Here is a 14968-nt window from a genome sequence, read left to right as displayed (position 1 = left end):
ATGTCATGCTTTAAAAGGTACTAACCATACGACAGACATCAATTCAAAATGGCCAAAATATCTTTTTAACATGACCTCTTTTGTCATACTGATTTTATACGTGACTGTCCCTTTGACCAGTGGAGGCTCAATGTTTAAAGGAGGCATGACAACAAATGAGGCTGCAGTGGATTTTATTTAAATATTGCAGGTCACATTTGCACCAACACCACACCCTGTGCCAACAAGAAGCTGGCTTTCATACCCTGAACAATTTCACTGGACAGACCAAGAAAAGGGGTAATCAAAAAAAAAAAAAGAAACATTATTTACCAAAACCTAACACCAAAACATTAAATGGTACCAATAAATATTTACATACATACACATCATTACAACCAAACAAATCTAAGATCAATCAAAAAAATAAAATCTAATTTAACATAACTCCTCAGAGCATTACCCCTCCTAATTTACATGGTATGCTCCAGGACCTTTTAAGCAGCACCTAGAGAATTCATCTCCCTTTGCTGCTCCACCCTACTGAGGAGACACACCAGGAAAGGTAAGTGCTCATTTCAAACAATAGAATTGTTTACCTCAATTAAACCAACAGAAGTTCTAGAAACAAATTAACATTTGCTTTTACCAACATTCTCCCTGTACAGGAAGAATGCCCAACCAAACACCAAAACACAACTGGAATAAAAGAACTGAAACAAGAAACATATGGTCTGTAAATCAATTAAACACAACATAATATCAATAATCCTATTTCTTTAGTGATGGAACCCCTGGTCTCCATCACAGTGACTGAACCTGTTTTACATGCTTTCTTAAACGTTATGTTAATTGCTTATCACTTATGATGCCAGTGTGTATCTGTGTTTTTTTAAATTTCACACCTGTTTCTCGGAAGAATACGTATCTCATGCAACGTTTCATGCCAGAGTTTTAGACTAAGATCATCTTATGTTGATGAATAATGGATTTATAACAATTTTGGTATACTATATTATTATTGTGATGTATTGCATGATATTTAAGTGCTTGGAGTATGTTGTAAATTGCTGCTTTGTACTACCAAACCAAAATTTAGCTTAATATTTATAAAATTCAATGTTTTGTTCATTTTTGTGTTGATTAACTGTGGAGCTAATCAAGCTAATTCATTGGGTTGACTCCAAAAGTTAATCAGTTGTAGATGTATAGCAAACTATTAATTTCTGAGCGTTTCATTAAAATTTGTCTTGTGGGTCATTAGATATTTTGCTAACAGACACACAAGGCTGATTCCGACAGTTAATGCCAAGGTTTTATACAAAGATGTCTTGTGCTCAAAGTTGGGGATGATTCTCAAATATGTCCACAGGAAATCTTTGGTCAGTATCTGTAAAACTGACAGACTTGTAGGCCTTTTCACATTTGCTAAGATTGCTTTGTGATGCAGCCATCTTAAATCGGATCGACTCCAAAAGGTAATCAGTTGCAGATGTTAAACCAAAGAGAACTTTCTGAAGGTTTCAATTAAAATTTGTTCAGCGATCCATGAGATATTCAGGAAACAAAGGTGCAGACAAACAAACGTAGGCATAAACATTATCACCCTGCCTTCACCTTTGGCGACAGACCATAATATTCAGTACAGACTTATGTCACATCCAACATCAGAAAACCAGATTCGATTCTTGACATTTTTGCTGGCTTTGGAACACACTGGTGTTTTTACAATAACTTCTGCTCAGTGGAGCTTTAAAAGTAGACTTTATTGGATATTTTAACTAACCTAACAGGTAGTCGGGGAAGCCAGACAGCTGTAAAACTTTTGTGTGACAGCACTGCTTTCATTAACCTTCCACCAGTTAAAATAGGACATTGAACATCTTTCTTTCACCTACTGACTGTGTATCCTGACTCTCATTTCTTCTCTGCCAATCAGCATCTGAACGCTGTTCTCTGAAGCTGTCAGAGCAATTGGTTCAGCTCTCCTCTAAACTTATTTGCCTTAAAGCCACCTTTCCCTGTCCTTTAACTCCATTTTCCTGTTTCATTAACCTAATCGCTCAGTCTGATTTCTCTCTGCCTTTCCACAGCCGCTGGTCCCCCAGACGATCTCAGAGGGGAGCATTGTGAAGGTGAGTCAGCCGATTAGCGTCCAGCTGATGTACTGTCCCTTTCCAGATATGACCTCCACTGCGTCCCACCGGATTGGCCCACTGTACAGCAGGGCAGCTTGTCAAAGTAAGACGCTTTTGAACGGGCTGGACAGATAAATTGCTGCATCTTCGTTTCTGCGCATGCTATGTTTGTAAAAAGTAAAGCTGACCTGATTATATAACCCAACATATCGAAGACATTTTACATTATCTCACAAACAAATTTTATCCTGCAACAAAAACACACGACAGCGCAGGCTAAATTGGTACTAAATTGTACAAATTCTATTTAAAGTCTGTTGACTGAAAACTAAAGATGCATTTTATTTTGAGCTAATAGTTTAAACTCATAAAATGTTACTCATTGTTGATATTGTGATTACAATTAAAAGACCTACACATCTATTTTTATCACCAAAAGCAAGAGGCGATAGTGTTTTTGCCTGTGTCTGTGTTGGTCTGTAGTGCAGACTAACCTAGGGAAACACAAAAATGGCTAGAACTTTGCCAATTTTATCAATTTAAAGTTTAAATTTGGTGTGGTAGTGGCTGAGGATTATCCCCAAAATCCCCCATACTTGTGCAATATCTTTGCCTAAATCTTTAATATGATCTGTTGGTATCACACCTGTTTGTCTGCTGGCAATATATCTCATGAAGCAATCATTGACTGAGCATTTAAATTCATTAACTTTTAGAGCCAACCCAATTCAAGACATTTGTCATTATTCATGAATTCAGTGGTTTGGCAACTCTTATTTATAAAGACACCCTTTATCCTACAAATTAATGATTGAAGGTCTTGCAGATCACTGGTATTTCAAAATAGCTGATCATAATCTTACCCATGCTGCCAATAAACTGCCAACCCTTATCCCACATTCGGCCTTTGTATTCCCTTTGTGTTGAATCCACCAGAGCCGCAAGCAAAGAAGCTATAAGCTGTGAATACAACTGTTGATCTGCGACACCAGAACGGATGGAACAAAAAAGCAAATCAGCTGGCCAATGTGTTGAGTCAGTCTGCATCTCAAATTTGTCACGTTTGAGACGATGTTTTAGATCACAGCATTTTGCTCCTCGAACAACAGCAACGTGATTAGAGTGGCGTTTTTTTTTTTGTTTTGTTTTGAACTAGACATGAATGTCATGCATTCTTCCAGGAAACAATACGCCAAGAACTACCATGGAACACTGGTGCCAGCAAATGTCTATATTCATATCCTGAACCAGAACAAACCTTTAATTTTATATTTGTTTGTTTGTTTAAGCTGTTCAAGCTAATTAAGAACCACTTGGCTCAAACACCAGCAGTTTCCTTCAGAGTCAGATAGAAGAATCTATGCTGGAATGGTAACTTTTTTCTCTCAGAAGGTGTCCTAAAGAGGTAGTGCTTTGTTTAAACATGCAAAATTGTGCAAATATAATATTTGAAAAATCAGGCATTGCTTCCTTTGGTGTAATATATACTTATTGTCCTCAACTCTTTTTCCTCTGCCACATACTGGTGTATAAAGTCTCTTTAAAGATGCTTGAATATACACAATGCACGTAACTAATGTTACTATATGCTGTTTATTTTTACTAGCTTGTTTTGGCTTTGTTTATGTTGTCATGCAGTATTAACCCATTATATTTGGTATTATAATTCCAAGTTTTATATAATATAGCCTCTTTACTAAACCCCTTAATGTATGAAAAAGATTAAAAAAGTAAAAATATACAGAAAATATCTAATTGAGGATTGCCAACAAATACAATGAGGATGGGAAAGACATCCAACAGAATAAAATAACTAATAAAATATGTAACATTGAAATGTCTTATAAAACAAATAGAAGTTTAAAAAAATCAGGGGTCGGAAAAGGCTCCAATAAAAGTCAGTTTAATGGAGTGGTTTAACAAAAGGTCACTGAATCATGAGTTACAATTTGTCTGGAGTCACTTTATGGATATTTTAATGGGGTAAGTAAAAAGACTGATGTCGTAGCCAAGGCATGACAAAATGAGGACATGCAGTATAACTTGTGTTGTTTAACTGTAATATTGATTTTATTTTTGATAGAAAGACAAGCTTAGTGATGCAGTCTTTTAGTCCTGAAGTAGCTGATCTATCTGAAAACAGTGGAAACAAAAGGCTGTTTTAAAAAAAATAATGATGTTCCCATCTAGGATGATACATATTTTGTAAAGAATAAACCAAAATGTAAATTTATAAATTTGAAATTTTAAAAAAAGTCTGGGTTCCTAATAAATCTATAGCAATAGGAAAAAAAATAACATTTTCTCCAACCTGGCTTCAAGTTACAGAAATTTTTCAACCTGTCTCTGGCTATCTAAAAATGAAGCGGATTCTGTGGAGAATAAATGTAGATTATGAAAAATATTTGTTTAAAACAGATCCATAGTGCAGATAGGGTCTATATCTCTGAAAGCCATACAGACATTACAAATGGCTAACTCTGGGTTTTCCTCATTCAGGTAAAACATTCATGTTAATGCAAAAGAGAAAGTCTGTTTTTCAGGTGCCTGAAGTATCAATTACCAGTCAAGCTGAGATATCCCTGCCAAGCTGTCGGTGCAGTCAGACTGAACAAATTTAACCAAATTTCTTTTACAAATCTGAGTGATTGGACCAACCGTTTAATAAACAGAACAAAAGTGAATTGGAGTCATTTTCAGTCGGACGTCCATTCAGTTTGAACTTTGTATTTGCAAACCAAAGTGTATATGTAACACCTGTGCAATTTAACTTCCTTTTTTAAAGCATCATCTCCACTCCCTGCTTTCCATTAGAGAAATACATCTATTTTAATAACCAGCTCATAAACAGCCTTATATGGTTGCGTTTTAAATCTCATATGTGTTTTTTTTTGGTAAATTTGGAGAGCCTATTAGGATCAGACAAAGCCACAACTTGACAGTGCTGACTACACACTACCTGAGGCTTCCATCATGTCAGGCATGTCTGATAGTAGCTTCACTTAAGCCCACACTGAGCTAATTATCTACATTTTTGTCTACATGTGCATTCCCTACACTTACACGACCTCCAAACTCAGATAACATTATTTTTGTTAAGGTCACCTCATGCCTGTGGCGTCAAAGGAAGTTAAATGTCAGACCGCAGCTACCTCCGCTCACAAGACGGCAGAGTTTGTTTATTGAGCAGCTTGGCAAGCTTAGCTATAATTTGGTCATTCAATCGAATGATTAAAGGACCAGCCGAGTGGGACAGAAGATAAAAGAAATATATCCAAGCTAACATGCTCGCCTATTGTCAGTTTCAAACCACCAGTAAACCTAATATGCATGTTATTGGAGTGAGGGAGAAAGACGGAGTGCTTGGAGAAAAACTTATGTAGGTGTCGGGAATGAAAACCGGAGCATCCAAAGAAAAGCAGGTGTGGAGATTAAAAAAATTTTTTTTTTAAAAAACATGGCATCCAGAAAAAAACACGTGTGGGGAAAGAAACCGAGATATCTGGTGAAAACCTATGCGGGTGTGGGGCAAACATGTACAAATCTACATAAAAGTTTCTGTAAAGGAGGGAAAGAATTGAAGACCTTGCTGTGTGGCGACAGTCCTAAGCAAGCATAATCCATCAAAACAAAAATTAAACTAGCTCAGACTCAAGTCCAATTAAATTCAAGCAATGTAAATGCAAGTGATTCATCTTGTTTGTACAATAAATTTGCAACATTATGTTTATTGACTGCCATTACATTTCTTTATGGACTTGGATTAGAGGAAATTTAAAAGCTTGGGATGTTTTTCATCTGTATTAATGTGAATTATTCATAGCAGTGTTCATCAGGGAATTGCTTTCTCTCCATTACATTATTGGTTTATGCAAAACGAGAAACTGATTCTGGGATGTGACTATGTCAGGGTATGTGTCAGAGACTCATATTGGTAAAACGTGGCCCCTGCGACAACTGTTCTGGAATTACTGGATGTCTTTCTGTCTCCGCGTATGTCCACAGATGCACGCAGATGAGTTGAGGGGTTGAAATCAAGATGAAGATGAAGATTAGGTTGGGAACAATTAAGCTGAGATTACATTAGGACTCCCACTGGTGTGATATTAAGTTTTTTTCCTTCACAGCTTTGTCATGACTTTGCAAAGTTTTTCCAAAGTCTGTTCATGTCAGGATTTGGGCTTTTCCTTTGAGTTTCCTTTAGTTTTTGGGGTTGTTGATTTTTTACCATCGGGTTTGAAGAACAGGTACCCAGAATGCAGACTCATTTATTAAAAAAAAAACTAATTTATTACCAAAAAAGGAAAACAAAGGCTGATGAGGCAGCAACTAAAACTAAATAACAAAATTTACAAAGCAGGATTGCTAGAACACAAGATGGCGAAATACGAGGAAAACCAGACAGCACATGGGAGTGACACAATGAACCAGCAGGTAAGTGGAGGAGAAGACCAGGTTTTAAAGACAGAAGGTAATTAGGAGAAGTGGGCACAGGTGAGTGATTACTAACTTGGTGCAGGTGTAGATGGGTGTGACAGGAAAACAGGTGATTGGCTGAGGACAAGTGAATATGAACAAAGAACCCGACCAACAAAACCAAACACAGGAACAACCAAAAACAGAAGAGGAACAATAAACCCAAACTGAACACATGAACCAAAAAGAAAATGGAAACACAAAAAACCAGTAACCCCAAAAACTAAAGGAAACTCAACGAAAAGCCAAATCCTGACAGCTCAGAGTTACATGTTCTCAATTTTGAGTTTTTGAAACTGGAAAATATTGCTGTTTTGTGATTTACCTGAGCTACCTTAAACTACTGATATCAGCAAATATTTTATTAGAATGTGTGCTTCTTATGCTCCTGTCACTGGAATTCATATTAAAGAGGCAATGACATATGGGGACTGAAACAAGTCAATTACTACAGTCATCCTCGTGGAGCCTAAGTGGAGTTTATTTAAGATTTGCGTAAGTTTAAGATGTTTGATTATTAAACTTTACAGCTATAGTTTTGGACTGTAAGTTTGGATTCTTTTAACAGACTTGTTTTTGCTAAGCAGTGAACTGATGATTTTACAGAGAGCCTCATTTTTTATGTAAAACCTAATTTTCTAATTTAAGAATTATTTCATTTTGTTTTCTTCATGAATGCTCATTCAATTTAATCATGTAATAAATATATAGGAGGTCCCTGAGTTCTTTCACTGTCTTAAAGGATTTTAAAAAGAGCCTATTTTTCTTAACAAAGGCTGGCGTTATCTTTGCTCAGAGCCTTGAAAATTCTCCGGTGCCAAAGGTCGACTCATCTTTGTTGCTTTCTGTCAATAGAAAACGTACTGCTCTTAAGAAATTTGCGGTGTTATAATAAATTATATTTTACTTTTACGGGTGTATTTTTTTACCCTTACAATACTATTTCTTCATAAAAATTGTACTTTTACCTGGATAGATTATTTTAATACAAAGAAGAGGTTTTTTTGTAGGAGTTTGCATTCTAGCTTGTGTAAAGGTTAGTTTGCTTCGGCAGTAACTTGGCAGTAAAGAAGCAGAAATTGCCCAACACCTGCTGAAGTTGATGGCCGTGTTAACGCCAGCATATAATTAGCGCTGTTTGCTCTGTGAATACGGTGCTAAGACAGAGCAGGTTAAGGGAGCTAATGAAAAAGTAAAGATGGAGGAGATAACACCTGCAGCACAATCTTAGTGAATCTGGGCCACTAGGTTTACCAAGTAGGCTGATCTAAGACCAGCATTGAGAGGATTAGTAAATTGGAGTGGGTTTGTTGGGAAACATTTGCACACATTGTTATCCCTCTAGAGTCCACACCTCCCCTTTTATCACTCTGTCATCACTGTGACGATCACAGGAGTAGAACGAAAAAGTGTAGAAAGAGGGGAGCACGAGGAGCAAGATGGAGGTTCTTAGAAGATGGATAAGGCTATATTCACATGGCAGGCAAAAGTGGCCCAAATCGATTTTTTTTTTTTTGACCACATCTGATTTTTGACAGTCTGAACTTGACAAATCCTTTTTTTTTTTTAATCCAACCCAGGGATCACTTTCATATGTGGTACTAAATGGGATACATATCCGGTGTTTTTCAAGCAACCTCAGTCTGAATGGTGATGTCACATTTCATCCAATTTTTACATCATTGATGTAGGGGTATAGGATCAAGCCAAAAATTGATAGCTAATTTCGATTCCAAAGTTATGCAGTTTAAAGTTCGAAACTCACCACATCAATAGAAGTCCAGTTGCTTCATTTTATTTATTTCTTTTACTTTTTAGACTTGCAGTATCGGTAGTAGTGTGATGGGATCGATAGCCTAAGAGAGACTCCAGATGATCCTTCAGCTCATGTTTCTTTCTTTGTACCAGATGATATATCTGATATCAGATCTATCGTACGCCATGTTGTCTTGGCTGCAATAGAGATCTTCTCTGAGTTAGCAGCATCTGTTAGGAGTCATCCACTGTACGTTTGGAAAAAAAGGAAAGTGAAATAGAAAAGAGACTTAGTTAGTAGTAGTTTGTTATGCCGCATCAAGACCTATTGTGGGTTTTTTTTTTTTGTTTTTTACTATGGTTGTGCATTGTGTAGCTGTACAGAACACACACTTGTATTTTGCATCACTGAAGGACGAGGCAGTAGGAAAGTAGCAGAAAGAGACTTGCATGGATGTTATAAAACAAAACCAGGAGAATATGCTTTGAAATGTGTGTCTCTGTGGGATGGATAGTGATATAACACAGGTTCTAAATTTTTCATAGCATATGAAACGCAATATCTAGGCTTTACTCCACAGCATTGAACCAGATCTACGCCAACATTTCTACAATAAGTGAGACAGCGCATCAGTTTGTTTCCGTGTCAGAAAGTAGGCTCTTCCCAGTGTTTGATGCTGTCTTCTTATGATGTTTATTATAAGGGCAAACTCATATAAAAGCAAGATTTTTAGTGTGTGTGTTGAGCATCTTACCAAGACATGATTACAATGCAGGACTAAAGTTGCACATGTTTTTAAGTAAATGAGTTGAAAGAAATTAAGCAGTGCTCACAGAACCTTGACCTTAAACCCACCCGGCATCTAAGGGATAAATTGGAAAATAATCTTTTCATCAACTGGAACCTTACTCAACCTCATTAATGCTTGTGCAGATGAATGGGAGAAAATAACTAGAGGTGAGTTCAAACCTAGTTAGATAGTTTTTTGGAGTCTTGGTCAGTGTGCCGTGACAGCTATAACATATGGATGGAAGGCTTGTATGTGAACCCTTAACAAGGACCAAAATAGCTCTAATACTCCAAAAAATATCAATTTAACTCACTCATAGTAATAAATATGGAAAGAATTATTTTTTTAAAATGCGATGGGGAGTGTGACTTGCAAAGGAGTTCAATACAAAGAAACATGTGTTAATAATAACAAATGCTTCTCTTCTCAGCAGACATTAGTCAGTATAAACAATGTATTGATCAAAACAGCTGTTTTAAAACCTAAGAGGAAGTACTGTCAGGCTGCACTAAGCTGGAAAAACCTCTAGAAGCATTTTTAAATTATATCAATGTTAATTAATCCTAAATAATACAAAGGAAGATTTCCAGGGCTGCTGAAACTGTAATTGTGAAGCATGGTGGAGGGAAAACCATGGTTTGTGGCTGTTTTATTATCCTAATGATTGCCATGGAGTTAATACATGTTAGCCATGACTTTAAAAGTCTTCTTTCTTGCAAAAAAATGAATCATAACTTTATCAAAATCTATGCATACAGGATACCCGAACCTTATCAGGGGTCAGCTGATGTGACAAAATGAAACACAAAAAGCATAAAAAAAACAACCACAGGTTGTTGAAAATAAAAAACAATAATTTTTTGGAAGGACCAAGTTGGATTTCTGACATCAGCATGCTTTTCGCTGTCAAACTATCAGATTTTTTTCAACATTCTTCAATTTTTATGTATAAGAGTGTCATCTATGATTTAAAAAAAAAAAAAAAGAATAATCTGAGTTGTGGTCCAGCATTAGTTCCAGTCGTTGTTCAGACCTCATACAAAACAAATGAAATGTGTTTTGAAGTTGCTGCTACTGAAGGGGAAATTGTGACTGAAGAGCTTTTGGCTGCAAACTGGAAAGTTGTTCTCCTTGTTTTCACTTTTCATCTGCTGAAGTGTTCGTCGCCACCTTGACCCTCATAGCCCTTGAATAAAAAATACATACATGTATATCCACTAATAAATGCTCCGGGACTTTTAATTGGTGACTTTAGTGTAAAACTTTGAGCAAGTGGTCAGTGAGGCTGTGTAAGTGCAACTTCTTTACTTGTTCCTGCCTACCGTAAATGTGGTGTTCACTGTCTTCAGTTTTGTTCTGAAATGTACACATTGACTTATTTGTCTATATTTTGGACTTCAGTGTAAATTAGGATGCATTTAATGAGTAGCCGGCTCAGAGGTTTGAGGTTCTTTGTCCACGGAATGTATTTTATGACAGAAATTAATATAAATCTGTGATATTTTACTTTCAGTTTTGTCAATGAGAATCGCAGTTGTTTGCAGGCAGAAAGAAGGACCAGTGTCAGTTTGTGTCCCGTACCCTACGACACCCATCTGCTCCTCACGTCACCTCTGCTCCTCCGCCACGACACAATCTTCTCTGTCTTGTAAATTCACAGATTGGATTTCTCTCCTTCTATACGTGGAGCTGATCAGAAAAGACAGTTGAAGGCAGCTCCGGCTTTGAAAGCTTTGTCTCAATTGTGTGGGTTCAATAGCTACAGATAGTGTATTTTCTATTATTGTTTCTTCTTTTATTTTGCGATGCCACTTTGGGCTTGTATTGATGTCTGTGTTTTTCTTTATTACACACTAATATCATCTCGCAACGTGAGGTGTTCTTGTTTGCCATTTTTCCTCCTCCTTTCAAAAGAAAAATGATCCTTTTAGGTTTATCCTTGTAAATAAAGATATTCTTACCATCCAACATGCATCAATAAGAATCTCCAGTCCTTCAAAGGCTTTTTTTTTAACCATCCTTTTAATTTAGAGCTGGCTGTAACCCATATAAAACCCAGTGGACACATGAATTCAGCACTGAGAATTACACAAATTTTAATATTTGGCTAAAACAAATTCCACCTCGAAGGCTCTAAACTCTCAGGTCAGTAGCTGCTGTATCAATTAGATCTCAGGAGATGTGTTCCAGTCGAGGCGAGCCATATGTTGCTTTCTGATGGCAGTTTGTTTTTCACTGAATTCGCAGATGAAGATTTGTCCCCAGAGATTCGGAGCATGTTTGCTTGTGCGTGTTTGTGGAGGGAGGGAATGGGGGGGAGCGGGGAAGAGAGTCAGAGAGTACACTGGACTGAGCGACAGCGTGTGGCTGAGGAACACCACAGCTGCAGCGTTTACCCTGGCCAGTGCAGGGGAGGTGCACCCAGAGCAGAGCACAGCGTATGCCAAAGAGCCACATCTGTGGCCATCTGCACGGTAAACTGGACTTCTCCTGGGAAACACGCCACACTGTTTTCTTCGGGCTCACATGGGATGTGGCGTATGTAACATGCGTGGGCACACGTTTGTCTTAGATTAAATTTGAAGTCAGCTCCTACGGGACCTTTTTCTAGCGGTTTTAAGAAGTGGTGATGCTCGTGCCTCACTTTCCTCTTTTCTCTTGCAGCAATTATTTGCATTTTTCATGCAAACTGAGACACTGCATAGTGTCTCAGTTTTATTTACATTTAGGGTTATATACCCTTAAATTCCGTTATTCCTTCTGAGTGCATGAACATTTAAAAACAGATCAAACATAGCTGTATGATGTAAAACTGCCAAACACCTAAGCAGAACCCCTGGACAGCGCACGTTGTTGTCATTTTCAGTCACACAAATGAATCAGCCGCCACACACTTAAAAACCTTTGGGTTGTTTTGATAACTCAGTTACTGGGTTAAAGCTGTTTGGTCATAGGTTGGGTTGGTTCGACCGAATATTGGGTCAAAAAGTTTGACTCAGTGGTTGAGTCGGAGATGAGCCATATTATTCACCATAGGTCATCTATCATGAAGGACCCAGATACAGGACGAGTAAGCATATATCCCTCCCGTGGTCAATGGCTTCTCTACCTCTCTTTGTCACTCTCTCTTTTGAGGGCTTCAGGAGGGTTAAACTTTGATTAACTGAGTGCACTACAAAAACAGGAATACAAAGTGTGACAGAGCTACAGCTGGGCACAGGATGTAACTAACTAGAGGACAATGATAAGGATCTGGCCAAAATCAAAAGACTTGGCTGTATAAATACACTCGGGGGATAATTACAGAAAGCTGCAGGTGAGGCGATTTGAAATGGCCAGAAAAGAAAAGACAACGAACCCTAAGCCCAAAAGGAGCTACTTTACCTACTTAAAACAGGAAGTGAGGTATACAAAGAAAAACCAGAGGCTAATAACTAAAACTTGTGACTGAAATTTAAAACAAAAACCACGACAAATCTCTACAAAACATGAAACCCAAACGGTAGTGGCAACACTGTACAAGGCTGAACCTCTGTGCACACAACTAAAACTAACTTAGACTTTTTTCCTTGCACATTTGGAAATGCAGCGAAGGAAGCTGAGCCACAACAAACTGTGTCCCAGTAGTGACAACAAACAAAGACTGGTGGACAATTGAACAAAAGCTGCTTGCAACTGCTTCAGTGTAGAACGTCACTCATTCAAATAGGTATGACTAAAATGTAAAGATTACTGTCACAACAGGGGGGGAAAAAAAACTGGATTGCAAGCAGCTGCTCATACATTCAAGCAGCTCCCGGCAAACAATTCAGGCAGCCAAAGCAACACGACTGACATAGCAGCCAATATGAGACCAGACTCTGCTCTCAGGAGGTTTGTACACAAGCTGAACATAATAGAGAGTTTAATAGGGTTTATACTTTTTGGCATTTTAATCAGCAACATGCATACACTAGCATTTCACAACAAAATACAGGCTACAGTTGTTCACGACGCATCCAACACCATAAAACTAATCCAATCTTGGACTACCAAGAGTTAATTGATGGTAACTGTGTGCATCGTCCCACTCAAATGGACTATGGAAGGACACATTCTGCAAACACACACATTTGGCAGAGCAAATCCAGGAGGCCTTTTTTTATTTTTTGGATAGAAATTAAAACGACTGGAAGGCAAAACTTTAGCCACAATAGTCAACGCTGGAAAAACTGGTCGTGCAAACAAATCTTCCCTCTGCTGAACCAAAACTCTACTGAATTGTGACCTAAAAGCCAAGATAAGCATATGAGACTGTGATTTCTGTGCACTGGTATACAGTTTGCTTTAGAGGCAAAGCTGAAGTTCTAAATTCGAGTGTGAAAGGTCGACAAAGGTTGTCAGAAACACGCGATTCTGCTCAATTTCACGTGTGCAGTTTAAACCGAGGCTGCAAACTCGAACAGTGCGAGTTTCAGGTGAAGCCGGGGCTTCACGTCGCACACATCACACACCACTCGAGGACAGCCACTTTCTCCCCGCACGTCAGCCATCTCGCTCTGCATGATTACTGCTGGTAATGAGCGTGAGGTCTGACTGTAATTTAGGGGGAGACATGTTGACTGGGCGACTCGAGAGTGAGAAGCAGGAAATTGTATTGCCTCTGGAGAGTGAGCGTCCCTCTTAAGGAGAGCATGGAGGGGTGGGGGGTGGGGGTTAAAGGAGCGAGGAACCGCATGTAGGGAGGCAGAGAGAATATGAATTTGCTCTGACATTTTAGTGTTTATAAAAGTGTGTCAGAGCAGCTTTGCCTCATTGTGTCTTTATAAGTGGTGACCTCTATTACTATTCATGAACTAAAATTACTGTAACACAAGTACAGTTTGCAGTCTTGGGGACAGTTTCTGCTCTATTGTACTTGACAGCGGGGTTGAATTTGTCTATTTTGTATGACATTAAAGGAGGGCTGACCTTACCCAGAGCCATTTCTGTAAATACTACACATAATAAAATTAGAGCTCGCTGAAAAGCTCTGCATGCTCCACGGACCCTGAACAGTTTTTCAGAACATGCTGCGTCACAGAGGCACAGACTCGCGTGTGAACACCTCGGCCTTGTTGTGCTGTTGTTCTTCTAATAATATGTTACCATTTATCATAAGATCCTTTTTTCGAGAGAATGTGTCATCTTGACAAGGTCTTTTCTTTTTTCTTTTTCCCCTCCATCTGCTGTATGTCACACGCGTAGAGCCTTTCGACTCCCTCGACCTGACTTGCTCCCCGCAGTCATTATCTGCGTGATCAGGGGGAGATGGCATAAAGGCCACGTGTGTTTAACTCCTGCGAGTGTAAGGTAGGAGTAGGGCCAAATGTGGTGTGTGCATTAGGCAGGATGACAAGGTCAGGGCGAGGTGTAGTCGATCTGTTAGCGCAGCCGAAGTGACAGTGGAACCTCCGGGCAGCGACGCCTGGTCTTTGGTAGAATGAGAAAGAATGTACCAGTTTTTTTTTTTTTTTTTACCTTTTACTGGTTTTATTATCAGGCGCATTTCCACAAAATCATTTAGGTTTTGTTATGGAGAATCAAATGAACAAACCAGTATATTCTTATTGCCCGCTGCCATGAAAGGCGGGCGATCATGTATTTGTCTCTGTTCACTTGTCTGTCAGCAAAATATCCCATGATCCTTTGAACAGATTTTAATGACACTTTCACAAAGTAACCATTGGATGAACATCAACTGATTAACTGCTTGGAGTCAACCTTAGAATCCATAAAAATTGCTATAACTCGTTAATTTTACAGATACGGGGTTAACATTTGTTGTGTTAGCACCTGATTGTTATTTTC

The 14968-nt window shown here is 38.4% G+C and overlaps 1 long non-coding RNA gene across 2 annotated transcripts in view; it reads left to right on the top strand.

The window, feature by feature from the left end:
- Positions 1-510: 510 nt before the first annotated feature.
- The window catches only part of LOC112450292, a 49808-nt gene continuing 35350 nt past the window's right edge, over positions 511-14968 (top strand). For both annotated transcript variants that reach the window (XR_003038857.2, XR_003038858.2), the window contains exons 1-3: positions 511-544; positions 648-711; positions 2073-2114. This is a non-coding gene — a long non-coding RNA (uncharacterized LOC112450292). The remainder of the gene's footprint in view (positions 545-647; positions 712-2072; positions 2115-14968) is intronic.

This window comes from Kryptolebias marmoratus, linkage group LG19 (assembly GCF_001649575.2).
Source record: "Kryptolebias marmoratus isolate JLee-2015 linkage group LG19, ASM164957v2, whole genome shotgun sequence".
Taxonomy (NCBI): Eukaryota; Metazoa; Chordata; class Actinopteri; order Cyprinodontiformes; family Rivulidae; genus Kryptolebias; species Kryptolebias marmoratus.
Note: the sequence above shows the minus strand (reverse complement) of the source record. Positions and strands in the feature narration are given on the sequence as shown.